This window comes from Lycium ferocissimum, chromosome 3 (assembly GCF_029784015.1).
Source record: "Lycium ferocissimum isolate CSIRO_LF1 chromosome 3, AGI_CSIRO_Lferr_CH_V1, whole genome shotgun sequence".
Classification (NCBI taxonomy): domain Eukaryota; kingdom Viridiplantae; phylum Streptophyta; class Magnoliopsida; order Solanales; family Solanaceae; genus Lycium; species Lycium ferocissimum.
Window position 1 is genome coordinate 7,538,857 of NC_081344.1, and position 14,927 is coordinate 7,553,783.

The 14,927-nt window shown below is 32.5% G+C and overlaps 1 protein-coding gene across 1 annotated transcript in view; it reads left to right on the top strand.

The window, feature by feature from the left end:
- The window catches only part of LOC132050893 (peroxidase 21-like), a 40,879-nt gene that overhangs the window by 21,437 nt on the left and 4,515 nt on the right, over window positions 1-14,927 (top strand). The gene's annotated exons all lie outside the window — the stretch shown is intronic.

Sequence of the window (14,927 nt, forward strand, 5' to 3'; positions counted from 1 at the left end):
CGTCCTCGCATGAAAAGAGGACTAAAACTGTCAAAAAAATCCGAATCCCCGGGGTTTTTAATAGCTTAAAAAAATTTTGGGACAAAAAGGGGTGTTTTGGGAATAATGAAAAGTGTAAACGACCAAAGGGGTGTTACTTTTTCCCTTCCCCCTTCCTCGCCCATTCATTTTAAGACAGAGTATTTACCTTTTATTCTTCTTCTTCTTCTTCTTCTTCTTCTTCTTCTTTCACAAGAACATCACATTCTTTATAACTAACAACTCCACTCCAAAGTTACTCTTTTCCATTTTCAAAATCATTGAAACTACTTTTAAAAAAAAAAATCATTTCGTTTAAAAAATTCTCCTATGAATGCAACATCCAATTATCGTAAAAAAAAAAATTATAAAAAAAATGTCATCAAAAAAGTAGAGAGAATTCAAAATAGAATGAAATTTTCAAGCTTCAATTCCATTGAGAGTCCTATTGATAATTGAGAAATTTATCATTTGCGAATCTCTTTTTAGTGAAAAGATGTAAAAATTATTTGGTAAAGCTAGTTGTAAAATAAAATCTTCACTTATTATTGTTGATATATATTTTCCAACCTTAGCAACATTACCTACAACAAAAGCATGCTTAAACAATCTATAAAAATACCTAACAAGAATGAGAAGTACAAATTGTTTAAAAAAGAAAAAAACAACAATTGGGATAAAAAAAACTAAGTACATGGAAAAACCTGTTTTTGATTCAAGAAAGTTCATACCCATTATAGATCAAAATATAAAAAAGAAGAGAATAACACAAATAAAAATCATAATAATCAGCCAAAAATAATAGTATCTTCAAATCACCAAAACACAAAATAGGGGAATATTGCATCCATGAACTCGTTACTCACCTATTTCAATCCGCACCCCAAAAAAAAAAAAAAAAAAAAAAAATCACAGCCATGTATTAAAATAACAATATTAAGTTCAAGAAATAAAAAAAAATAGAAACAGAGTCCAAAAGAAAGTCAATAACTTTAGAATTAAGATAATGTATTGCAATGTTATTTGTGAAATTTTTCCTTGAAAATGAAAGAATCCACATACGTTGCGTCATTGAACCATTCCATGCATATAGATTAGAGAGAATACGCCATAGAGCCAAAAAAATCACAGAGTAAATATTTGGACAATGAAAAAGATTTGATGCCATAAAATGTCCATAAATTGATATTTTTATAATTAAAGAATAGCAATTATTGTGGAAGATGAAGAGTGAACAGTTTTATTTGATGAGATCAGTTATGGGAATTATTTAGGCATATGGCTACTCGTGCATTATAGTCTTGTGATATACATTGATGCTTCTATTATTTTTTTTATTTTTTTATGATGGAAAAAGCCGTCCACCACCAATTTTTAGAAGTTAGAATTAACTGCAATCTTCGAATCGAAGATATGCATAATTAATAAAAGGAAAAACATATGGTAAAAGGATAATTGAAAACGAAGGAAGTGTCTACCAGCATGGATCATGCTCAATATTAATATTAGGATTTTAGCAACATTTAAGTTGGGAATGGGAAATGTGACGTGACATCTCTCTTAATTAGCCAAAGGAACTATCTTTTTTCTCTTTATTTTTTATTTTCTCTCATTTATAATATTTGTGTGCTAAATAAAAAAAAATTCCCAAAAGACACTCTTAAATACATGGGAAGGCTTTTAAGAGTTACAATGGGTGACTAATTAAGATGAGGTAACATTTGATTGAAATAGAACGAATGCCAACATATACCATAATAGTAATAACAATGAAAGTAACGGCCGGACACGGTCCCATTAAGTAACACCTTCAATATATCCTTGAATGTGGAAATGATTATGAGATTTTGCACTTTGTTGTGTCGGTATATAAATAGTATTTCCAATTTGATCGGATGAATTTGTTGGTTGTACGCTTCATTATCGGTAAAGTATTAGCTTCAGAAAATATTTTAGTTAAATGACATCATTCATAACTTACCTTTTGGTGCAGGGACACGATCGATCATCAGAGATAAAGGATCAAAAATTTAAATTATGAATTTAATCTTTAAGGTTCTTAATATTTAACTTATTGTGTTTTAAAAATTATGGGTTCATTTGTTGGTTGTACGCTTCATTATCGGTAAATTATTAGCTGCAGAAAATATTTTAGTTAAATGACATCATTCATAACTTACCTTTTGGTGCAGGTACATGATCGATCATCAGAGACAAAGGATCAAAAATTTAAATTATGAAACTAATCTTTAAGGTTCTTAATATTTAACTTATTATGTTTTAAAAATTATGGGTTCATATTTACTAATTATTATAATTTTGATCATTTTTTACACGTAAATTTATACACCGCGTTTAAAAAGCTATGTTCAAGCGAACTCGATATTATAAGCGTCATTCGCCTCTAATAATCTTTAAGGTTAAAGAAAGATTGCAAGATAGTGGAGGTTGAAATCAATTTTGAAGTGCTTTCATATAGCAGGGAGTTACGAGACCACAACTACAATTCATGGTATCCTTCTTCGTGCTTTTCAATGAGTTTGGTCAAATTCATGGATTTACTTGCCCTACGAAAGTTATCAATATTCTTGAAGTAATTGATAAAAATTTATAATAGGAGAACGAAAAATGATCATATGTATGTTATATTGCTCCTTTTGCTTAGTGAAGCAGAATATTACTTTGTATGTGCCTCGGCCTATGTGGTGAGAAGTCTTATGTTGGCAACTTGACATGCCATTTTCATATATTTTCACGTACACTTGATTGTGAGATGATAGTAATGTCTTCAAGTATCAGCGGTGGCTCTTATTATTATTCTTTTTAAAATATTGGCAGAAATTAAAAGCTGTCATTTTAATCATCTTTCGAAGAAGAATATTATGTTAGTTATCAGAAAGATACTTGATTTTGTTTTTGACTTTTCTTATAAGTATTTTTGACGTTCGGAGCTTTTATGTATTCATCCAAATGTAATTTTTTTTCTGTATTCATCCAAACGTAACTTCTACTATGAATACGGAATATCTAAAGCTGGCCATTTATTGGATTCAATGTTAAACTTTAATGTTGAATATATGTGCAATACGTGTGGTAATTTTCTTTTTATGCATTTTAACATGTTTTTATACACTATGCAAAACCGATCTAAAGATATTGAGCTTGCTTAACTTACTTTACCTTTTGTGATTTTTTAGGAATAAATATTTTCCCCCCTTTTGAGTTGGATAACAATAGAGATGATTGGATTATGGGATTATAGGAGCGGGGTTATAGTAATACCCAAGTAACTTCTTTTATCTTGACTAATCAAAAAAATATTACTTTATAAGTTCACTAATTTCGTTGACAATTTCACTAGTTAGTTAGTAAAGCTAGTACAAGCTTGTAAAATTAAAGGATGAGATCACCATATCCATGTACTTTCTCCTTACCAGCCAAGCTAAATATAAGCATGCGAATTAATTAGTTCCAATATTACTGCATATTAAATTCTTTATATATAACATTGTCGAGAATAATAGCAACGTTTTTCGTGTAAGAGGTCTCTATTCGAGTTGTTGAAAGATCTCAAGTTTCCTTCTTAAAATTTCCCAAAAAAAAAAGAGAGAGAGAGAATGTATAAGCTAAAGATTAATTTGCTCAATAATTTGATGGGGCTATTGCTTCCTTTGTGGACCAATTATAGGTCAGAAATCAGAGCAAACAATTATAGTTAACACATGTATAACTAAAAGTCGATAAAAATTAAAAAACAAAATAAAAAACGGAAAGAGATCATGACAGTATCCTATTGACAATTTAATCGTAAATTAACCATTTAATAATTCTCAATCAAATTAGTTCAATGATTAACTTACCTTTTGTATTTCTATAGGAATAAATATTTCCCCCCATTTTGAGTTGGATAACAATAAAGATGATTGGATTACGGGATTATAGGAGAGGGGTTATAGTAATAACCATGTACCTTTTATCTTGACTAATCAAAAAAATATTATTTTATAAGTTCACTAATTTCCTATCTGATCACGCGAAGCGCGGACAATTTCATTAGTTAATTAGTAAAGCTAGCACAAGCTTGTAAAATTAAAGGATAAGATCACCAAGTCCATGTACTTTCTCCTTACAAGTCAACCTAAATATAAGAATGCGAATTAATTAGTTCCACTATTACTGCATATTAAATTCTTTATATATAACATTGTCGAGAATAATAGCAACGCTTTTCGTGTAAGAGGTTTCTATTCGAGTTGTTGAAAGATCTCAAGTTTCCTTCTTAAAATTTGCCCAAAAAAAAAAAAAAAAAACAAGAGAGAGAAATGTATAAGCTAAAGATTAATTTGCACAATAAATTGATGGGGCTATTGCTTCCTTTGTGGACCACTTATAGGTCAGAAATCAGAGCAAACAATTATAGTTAAACACAGCTGTAGGTGTGTATATATATCATTCCGAACCTCTAACCATAAACAAATTAAATCAAATTATCAGAAATTCGGCTCTCATTATGACGATCTCAATCATTAAACATATTAAATCAAACTAGGAATTCTCAAGTTTTATCAATTTTTCATTCGCAAATTTTCAGCTGTATTTATATGTCCAAACAAAATATAATTACTAAATATTCTTTTCAACTTAACTTTAAAGTGAAAATGCATTGTATTCAGGGGCAGAGCTAGAGAAATGCATGATATGGCTTCAATCAACTAAATTTTCACTTAAATATTGCGTCGTGTTAGAAAATTAATTAAATATGTACAAACATTAAATTTAGAACCCAGTTATTACTACTTGACGTCGTCACTCTAAAATTCAGAACCCTTAAATTGAAATCTTAGGTCCGCCTCTAATTGTGTTATATATATCAAACATATATCTATATTCATGGACTTTGTGTAAATATCTGATATAAATAAATTTGTACCCGAGTATTTTGGTTTAAAAATAGACCAACCTTTTGTCTGTTTTTGCAATACAAATCTACACAATTCATGATAATTGTGATAAGTTTTATAGATTAGTTCAACGTTTACCACAAAGAATAAATGAAGATAATGATACTTTCTATAAGTTCTTGATAATGACAAAAGAGAATGAAAAGAAGGGCAATACGATTCCGCATGGAAATACTAATTATGATAACAACTCTATATAATGTTCCAATCCCAAAATAGCAATGTCTTTTACCAATTTAGAAAAGGCGTATAGTCTTCGTCCGTACAGATGTTGTTTTATCAACAACATTATTTATTTATTTTTGAGAAAAGACATCATCTCCTTTCTAAACTTGATCGCAAAATTCACTTTAGCAACTAAACTTAACCTGTAATTATATATCCCGTAAATAATTTATAGGTGAATTAAAATCAACCTTACTTTACCCAGACCAGTTGAAACCTGGATGTTATTGCACCACTCGTTCTTTGATTGATCCACGTCATTTAATTATTATTTTAAAATAAATTCATCAAAATTAAACTAAAAAATTAATTAAACCCACCTTCTTCTTCACACCCCCCGCCCAACCAAACCCACGTTCTCCATTCCTACACTTCTCTCCTATTTTGCTGCCCGATTTGACTTCAGCCCTCCAGCGAACCCAACTCCAAATTTCTTCTCCTTCCTTAAATCCTCCTTCGGTCTACTTGTAGATGCATCTTGACACAATGATTATTGCTGGATTTGGTAAAAATTCAAAACAATGATAAATTAAACTCCCTAACCCACTTTTCCACTAAACCCACTTCTGAGCTTCTTTCTATCTCCTTCAGCACAAGGAGCTTGATTGATCTCAGATTTTAAAATCTGCAAGACTCAAATTCAAAAATCATACCCAAAAGAAAAAGAAAAAAAAAACTAAGCTATCCAAATATAGAAGGGGTTTCGGCCCTTCACAACATTTCTTCTTCTTCTTCTTCTTTGTTTCTTTGTATACAGATTTAATTTATGGGTTTGATTTGACACATAGATTTAAAATCCATGCTACTGTGCTTCAGCAGTTCGACCATTCCTATCTCGTATTTCCGGTGAAGGATTGTGACTATCTTGCTCTGTCATTAATCCATGGAAGAAGAATAGGGTGGGTTAGTGATGAGTTGTGCTATGAATTGGGGAACGGGTGGTGTTTTGTTAATTTTATACAATTAGTTTTCTTTTCTTTTCAATTGTCTAATATCATTATTTATTTTTGTGAAGTTAAAAATCTTCTTGAGATATTAACTTTCTTATCAACATTAAGCATGTCTCTTGATCTTCGCATAAAAATTACTTCATCCGTCTCAAAATATTTATCGCATTTTTCATTTACACGCCCATGAAGAAAGCATTTATAAGGGTAGTATTTTGACTATTTTATCATGTTCTCTCTCTTCAATAAATATTTACTCCATTAATGATGAAACCTCTTAAATGTTGGTATATGAACTCACAAAATAAGCCATTAATGTAATTAATACAAGGGTAAAATTGAAAAAACCTACTTATTTTTATCTTGGATAAACAAAACGATAAATATTTTGAGACAAATATTTTTAATAAAGACGATAAATACTTTGAAGCGGAGGGAGTACTGGGTACTGACTTTCTTATTGACATTACATACGTTTCTTGTCATTCGCATAAATCAAGGGAAAGATCTTATCTTTAAACGATTATGGAATAAAAACCTTCATCTAACTTTAAACAACTTGTCGCATAATAGTTTGTTTGGCCAAATTTTTTTTTGCAAGTCAAAAGTGATACTCCCTCCGTTTCAATTTGTTTGGGATGAGATTATTGAGATCCCCTTCAGTATAAGGAATCCTCTAGTATTGTTCAATGCATATCCAAATGCATGCCACGTGTACATTTAAATTTTAAAGGCTTGGATTCCATCTGAAATAACACACCTTGTTGTTGGGCTCTGTTTTCTTTTTATCAACCTTTCAGTAAAATAACAACCTAATCGTTGAGGTCAACCACACCCCTGACCCCTTCGACCTCTTACTACAAGAAAATATCAAATTTTTGACGGACTATTCTATCACAACTTCGTCACAAATTCTGATTTGTAATGGATTTTGGGTCATAATCGATCCACCTGTTTTTCTAAAAACGCCCTTTCTCCATATATCTTGGCTCACTTATTTTCTTAAAACTAACAATCCTATCTTTTTTATTTTTTATTTTTATTTTTACTACGTGGCGTCTCTTGATGGTTTTTTTTTCAATTGAGAATTGGGTCATGGGTCGTTGGGTCGGGGCGAAGGGAAAAGATTTGGTGGGATGGGTCTTAATTTCGACCAATAGAGAGGCTCCACGTAATAAAAATAAAAATTTTTAAAGATAGAGTTGTTAGTATTAAGGGTATAAGTGAGCCAAAATAGGTGGATAAAAGGTATTTTTAAACCTTTTCGGATAGCAAAGGGCATTTTTGGGCCTCTTCCATTTTTTAAAATAAAATAAACACTTATCGCTTCAACTATTAACCAAAAATAGTACTCGCCGTCTAGCTAGCATATTCAAGCTTTTCTATGACAGAATTCCTTCATGATTTATAAAGCCTAACAAAATAAGTTCAACAAAAAGTAGAATTTCCACAAGGATATATTGTGAATATACATTTGACAAGAAGAACACGTTCGAACTCTTAGCAAATATGGTTCCGGTGCACATTTTGAAGGCAAAAGACATGTATTTAATTAGGATACTTTTAATATGTCTGTTAAGATAGTCATAACAGACAACTTTTTTCTAAATTTCCCTCCAAAGTTTCCTACCAAATATTTTATTTAAAGTGGTATGAAGTGTGTAATAATACTTCTTTAATTTTTTCGTGTATTTTTTCTACCAATAAGGAGCAACTAGCATTCTCTTTCCAACATTACTTTTTTCCAATCACTAGTTAATATAGAATAATAACAACGACAGCATGTGGAGAGGACAAAGAGAAAGCAAAGGGTGTGAAAAATGCATGTTGACGGCCTACAAAGTTTATTTACTTTTCATCTTTGTTTGAAAATAATTAACTAATTAGGGTGTGTTTTGTATGGAGGAAAATATTTTTCAGTTTTCTCATATTTGGTTGATAACAGTATTTTAAAATATGTAGAAAATAAATTCCTTAAAAATCAAGAAAATGACTCACTAGTGAAAATAAGAAAATAAGTTTTAGAAGTGACATTCCATTCTAATTATCTCTGCACCTAATATTCCAACGGTTTACCATTAGCTAGTAGCTTGTAAAAATAATATGATGTGAATACCAACCAATAAAAGTTATGGCGCACAGGATGGATTTTTTCCATCCTTAAATAAAGATTTCGGGTTTGAATTATGAATATGAAAAATATCTTGTTGGACCTCTTAAAATGAAAGTAAAGCATGTGAATAAGACCAAAACATCACAGTAAGGCACACTTATTTGCTTTTGCTGGGGCAATACGTGTGGGTGTATATATATATATATATAGCCAAAACGTCAAAATATCAGGGGCGGGTCCAATGTTATATTTTTATGCGGAGTATAAATTTATATGTACAAATTCATTAAAATTATACTAACAAATTAGTTATGAATTCAGAACTTTTAAAATGTAATGAATTCAGTACTAAAAACCTTAGAAATTAAACTATAAAATTTAAATCCTGAATCTACGTGCCTCCGCAAAATATGTGGCCTTTTGATCCTTCCACTAACCAATAGTGGATAATAGAGCCCAAGACTTTTCTAACCCAAAAATAAATTTTTGGAACCAAACTAACCATTAAAAAAAAAAAGAACCTAAATAGGCTTTACGCACAAATTATGCGCATAAAAGGACCAAAGTGTACATTTACACTTTAGTCCTTTCACGTACAGATTCTGTGCATGAAGCGCCTTTCCCCCCCAACCCCAACATTCATTCTTTGGAAATCAAACTCAAAATTAAGCTTTTTTCCATACTTTGACCGAAAATTAGTGACATTTCAAAACACCGGAATATAAATATTTTATATAGAACTTAATATTTTTTTTCGTGTACAATAATATCGACTCATTACATCAAGTAGACATATACATTTAGATCGTCGTTTTAGAGGTTGTAAAGTGCTCCGAAGTAAGTTTGAAAACTTTTTATACATATACATTTAGATCGTCGTTATAGGGTTCTAATTAATATAGGACGTCGCACGAGTTATTATTAATCAACAATAAATACTAAAATAACTAATTATCATTAAAAAAATAATACCTAAAAATATATATAATATTAACATAAAATGTACATTTTATTTATAAATATACAATCTCCTAAGGCCTAAGGGTCCTCCTAACCCCACCACCCTACTATCATCAAGATCCTCTCTCCTCCTCTTAATGACAGGATGATTTATGGCATGATCATCCTTTCTTCCTTCTTGACCCCTAGGTGAAAATATGCTTCCGTGGGAGACGGCGACGGTCTCACCTCGGTAGCCTCGGTAGATGCCTCGGGAGATGACTCGATCGGAGCGAGGCTTGGACCACGGGGGAGAAGAATGAACCTGAAATAACATATAAACAATTTAATTTAGATTTATCATAAACTAAACATGAAATAACATATAAACAATTATTTAATAAATTATTTCTTTGTAAAAAAATAAACCTGTGTGTCGATGGCCTCCTGAGATGGCTGGTCAAAGGGCTCCTTAGCTGGCTCTTCAACGGTCTCCAGCTACCGGAGGGCGAACCGGAGGTGGACTTTCGTCAATACAACAAAGGAGACGGGTCCACAAAAAAAAAAATGAACCTATAATACATGTAAATAATTTAGTTTAGATTAATAAAATAATTAATACATTATTTTTCAAAAAAACAAACATGTGTGTCGACGGGCTCGGGCATGTGAGAGGGCTCTGAGCGGCTCGCAGCGGGAGATGCAAAACTGTCGTAGGCCGGCCGTAGAACCAAGAAAGTAGTCATCGAAAATAATATCAAGTCTCGTCTCTCGCTCCCATATATATAGATCACCAACGGCTTTGTGGAAATAATGACCAAGGATCATAATGTGGGAACATCTGCGGCGTATATCCGTGTCTCGTGAAAGTCGGCGGCACGAAGAAGAAGGGGTATCTATAGCCGAAGAGCTCGACGGGCTAAATCGTCGGGCTCATCTACTAGACCTCTGCCAACCACCTGCGCCGGCCACCACCTCTATCGACCCGCCCACCCTCTGTATCCATTTGTACCACCCTCGGGAACACCCTGCAAGTACATCCTCGTTGACACGATGCCAGCACGTGCACTTGTGTCAAAATAAGGTGTCGATAAGATAAATTATCCGTCTTTGCGCATATGCCGCTATCCGGGGTTGGTGGACTTCCGTAAGGGAATGCTCTCATGGCGTATCATCAAAGTCATCCGTAGCTTGATATATTTGCAAATTTTAAAAATTGAATAAATTCGTAAAGTAATACATAATAAGGCAGTCGACACCTAATTTTGGCTCGACATCACAGCTTAAAATTAACGTTTTGGGGGCCATTTGATTCGTTAAAGATGCGCGAAATACATTTTTTTACATTTTTACATTTTTTCGATGATTTATTGATAATTGTCATTTTAGCGCAGTTTTATCAATTTATTGTCATTTTTTCAAGAATCATTATTTTTGCACACGTACGTCGAATACTACCATTTTTGTGCAATTAATAATTGTTTCTTAATTTTATAGCAAAACATTTTTATATTTATACATTAATATTTATATTTTATACTTACATTATTATTTAACTATATTTTTAAAAAGTCCATCGGTGCAGAAAAAAGTCCGGAGCCATTAATTTTTTTAAACACGGATAAAGATTTAGGCGCATGGTTTAAAACATAGTTTTGTAAGCCATAAAATCTCTTGTGTGGTTTGGATAAAAAGTGGTTTGCAACACACTGTTAAGGGAGGACTTCCCCTTAGAAAACACCACTTCACACTTTGAAAACATATATTTTTCTTCTCTCTACACTCTTCATATTTTCTTTTCATAGGAAGACTAGCAAGACTAACATCTTCCTCCTCTCTTTTATTTTATTTTTTTTCTCTTTTTTTTTTTTCATACATTGTCTTTACGCTTTTATATACCTTGTCTTTACAGTCATTATATGCATAGCCTTTATATTTTTATATACATTACATACATTGTCTTTATATTTAATCATGCATTTATCTTTACATTTATTCATGCATTGTCCTAATTTATATTTATTCATGCATTTATCTTTACATTTATTCATGCATTTGTCTTTATATTTGTTCATGCATTTTGTTTATATTTATTCATACATTGTCTCTCCATTTTCTTCATACATTTTTCTCTACTTTTTATTTAAATTTGCATACATTTTTTTTTTACTCCCCTCTAAATATTTTTCATACACTTATAAACATTTTCTTTTACCTTTTTTATCAATATCATCACATTACATGCTCATTTTTATTTTATTATTTTTACACATTTTGTTCTTTATATTTTTTTTTCTACATTGTCTATACATTATTTTTACATTTACATATATTTTCATTTTTTTATTCTTATATTTTTTATATATATCATATACATATACATTCTTACACCGTGTATACTTAGCAGAATTCTAGGGTCAAAATCAAGTTTTATCTCCCTTTTTTCAAGTTTAATAAATTTTATGTCAAATCGTTTTTTTAAAGCTTAAATGAATCGTACTGTCACTTTATGTCGTATCGCAACTTCAATTTGAACCATTAAAAATCACCTTTTAAAAGTTTTATAGAATCTCTTATTTTTGATCTTCAAACTTCTTTAAATATTTTTCTTTCATATTACAAATACTACACTCTTGGCCGATGAAGAAATTTCCATTTGAGGCTTCCGTATACGACGGGTTTTTATTTTAAGTTTATTCATTATTTCTTTAATTCATTCGATAGCTATTTATTCACTACTAAGTAAAACTTTTACTCGTGTTTATACGATATAAAACATCCCACTTTTGACGACACACGGAAGGAATCCGAAGATTTCATCGAATCCTTTGTTTGTATTTACCTTCCGCATTTTTTTTTATAGCTTGCAAAACATCTCATAGTATAGTGAAACTTTATTTTTTGGAATGATGGGTTGATATATTTATTTACTCGGTCTAGTTTGTTAAACTTAAAATCGTCATTCGCTTTAGGCAAACTTAAAATATTTCATAACTAGATTAAATTATCTACACAATACTTTGTTAAATAAATTCACACTTTTGACGTTTAGGCAAAATACTAGTCCATCCTTATTTTATATTCTCGCCTCTTAATGCAACTTACATGATATTGTTTCGTATACACTAATACATATTTTAATTAAGTTAAATTCACATTTTTGACGCTAGGCAAATATTAAGGCCATTTACAAATCTTTTATTCTTTAGAAATTACACATTTTCACTCATTTTTTATCCACAATTCCTTATACTTATTTTTTTTACCAATACCTTTTACAATTATTTTGTTCCTTATTCTTTTGATAGGATATTCATTAAACAAGCACTCTTTTTAACTAAAACGGTAGAAACAAGTCAAATAAACCCACTTTTCAATAATTTCGTTATATAAAATCTTTACAAATGAATATTCGTAAATTATTTTTACATACTTTATGCATTAATATACCTAGTTATACAATTCTTTATACATTTTAGGTTTGACGTACACTCTTTTACACTTACCGAGACTATGTTCTTTACATGTTTAACATACATACACAGGAATATACATAAGCAACAACATAAACGCACATTCTTTATATCCTTGATATATTTATTTTTACATAGTCTCACATTTTTTTTATATTCTTAATATAGTTACACATTCTTTACACTAACATATATATGCACTCTTTGTACTAACAGATATACTTTTATACTTATGAGGTACATTCTCTTTATACTCTTTTATATATTCCTTTTTACTATACATTCCTTATGAATATTTGATACTTGATATAAATATATGTTTATACTAAGGATACTTAGTATGTTATCACCTAGTGTAGCTTTTCATGAAGTCATAACATTTTGAAAACGGTAATAATAATGATAAACGGATAGATAATCCCCGCTAGTGTTCGGTTAAACTGAAGTCTACGTTTATCTTCGGATAGGCTGCGGGGATGCTTAATACCTTCCCCCTGCGGGTAAATAAAACCCTTATCTAGAATCTCGTCGATGCATGGTTTCGTGGACTAAAAATGGAGTAGACACACAAATACATATAGGTTTCCTATTTTTCCTTAAAAATTAGGTGGCGACTCTAACCCTTTTAAAACCAGTTAGAAGAACCGTGAAGTTGCAAACTATATTGGACCCGTTCAAAATAGGGCGTAACAACGACGATTGAAGAAACTTACCAGTGCCTCATACGCTCCTGAGAGTGATGCATATCCTCGGCCATCAAGACGTGGCGTCGAGGGGTTGGCAATCAAGGAGCGAGTGATATGCATGTACCACATCATGTACTCATGGACCGGAGTATCATATCCGACCGCCGCTAGAGTCGTCATCCTCGTGTTCCATGCATCGACTTCTGCTTGCGCCTCCATGCCGTTGTCGATCGAATGCCCGTCCACGGTGTAGTGGGTGTGCTCCCAACGTGTATTGTTACGGCATGCCCAAACTACCGTAATACGCGATCGGGTGCGTGATGCTCAACGATGTTTATATGGATCAATGGACACCGTGCGGTCCGATATTGTCACGCCCTACAAAACGCGGCGGTGACCTAAAATCGATTATACGGCGTCCATATGAAAGCCTATAAAAGGAATTCAACTAGTTAACAATAAAAGACTAACAAAAATAACAAACTAATGTTAAATAAAAAAAACTTACCTCAGGCGCCATCATGCGGTCTGAATCCCCTAAACGGGAGAATGACATGGTTCTCCACGCTACGAGTACGGCCTCGCGACCATCTCCGCGCATATGACATATCCTCGGCGAATAGTCATCGGGAGGGTGAGCGGATATGAAAAAGGTCTCGGCCTAGTCCACACATAATCATAGTCATCAAAAAAATTATTTATTAGTCATCGTTTCGAAAAAATATATTTATATTTTATTACACACACTTAAATATATTACCGAAGAAGAGGGGCTAAATACTAATCAAATCTCGCCCATAGGCTCGAAAATCCTAACATGTAAGCCGGGACCGGCGCCCCACTATAACATCCCGGTTGGTCTGGAGAATAAAGAGCAGATACCTAATGCTCATATCCGCACCCGACGTGTTCGGGAACATGATGCCCCCGAATATGATGAGAAGATATAAGCGAGCACGTCGGTCAACATCAGCCTGAGGCGTCGCCTCGTCAATCGGACCCTGCAGATCTACGAGGCGCAAGTGAGCATGGAGGGAGGACCGCAACAACCGACTCCGTCCACGCATATCCTACCAAATCGAAACCAGTGAGCCTAGCCAACTCACGGCGATAAAACAACTCTATACAAATGCAACCGTCGTGTCTGAAACCATAAATCACCTCGACGTCTGGGTGGGTAGCCCTCGCCGATGCGGAGATGAAATGTATGGGTCTCCGGTCGCCCGCACTCGTCATGGCCGTCACTAGAGTCTCATCGTGCACAAGCGTTTACCGCCTCGACGTAGTATATCTATGACACGGGGATGTGGGGTAATAACCTCTATAATATCCCATGCGGCTCCCCAAACGGTAACCACTCTACTTAGTAGGATATCGGTGCATCCCATACATCTTGGGACCTATGCTCAATTAGATAAAGTACCTCTCTTGTTGTCGAAGAGTCCCGCTCCATGATGGTGTCCTATCTATTTTAGGCATTTTAAATTAATCGTTAATACATGAAGTAAGGATTAAAGTGGTATATTTTTTACGCATTTTAAATTAATCATTATTTTTTTAATTAA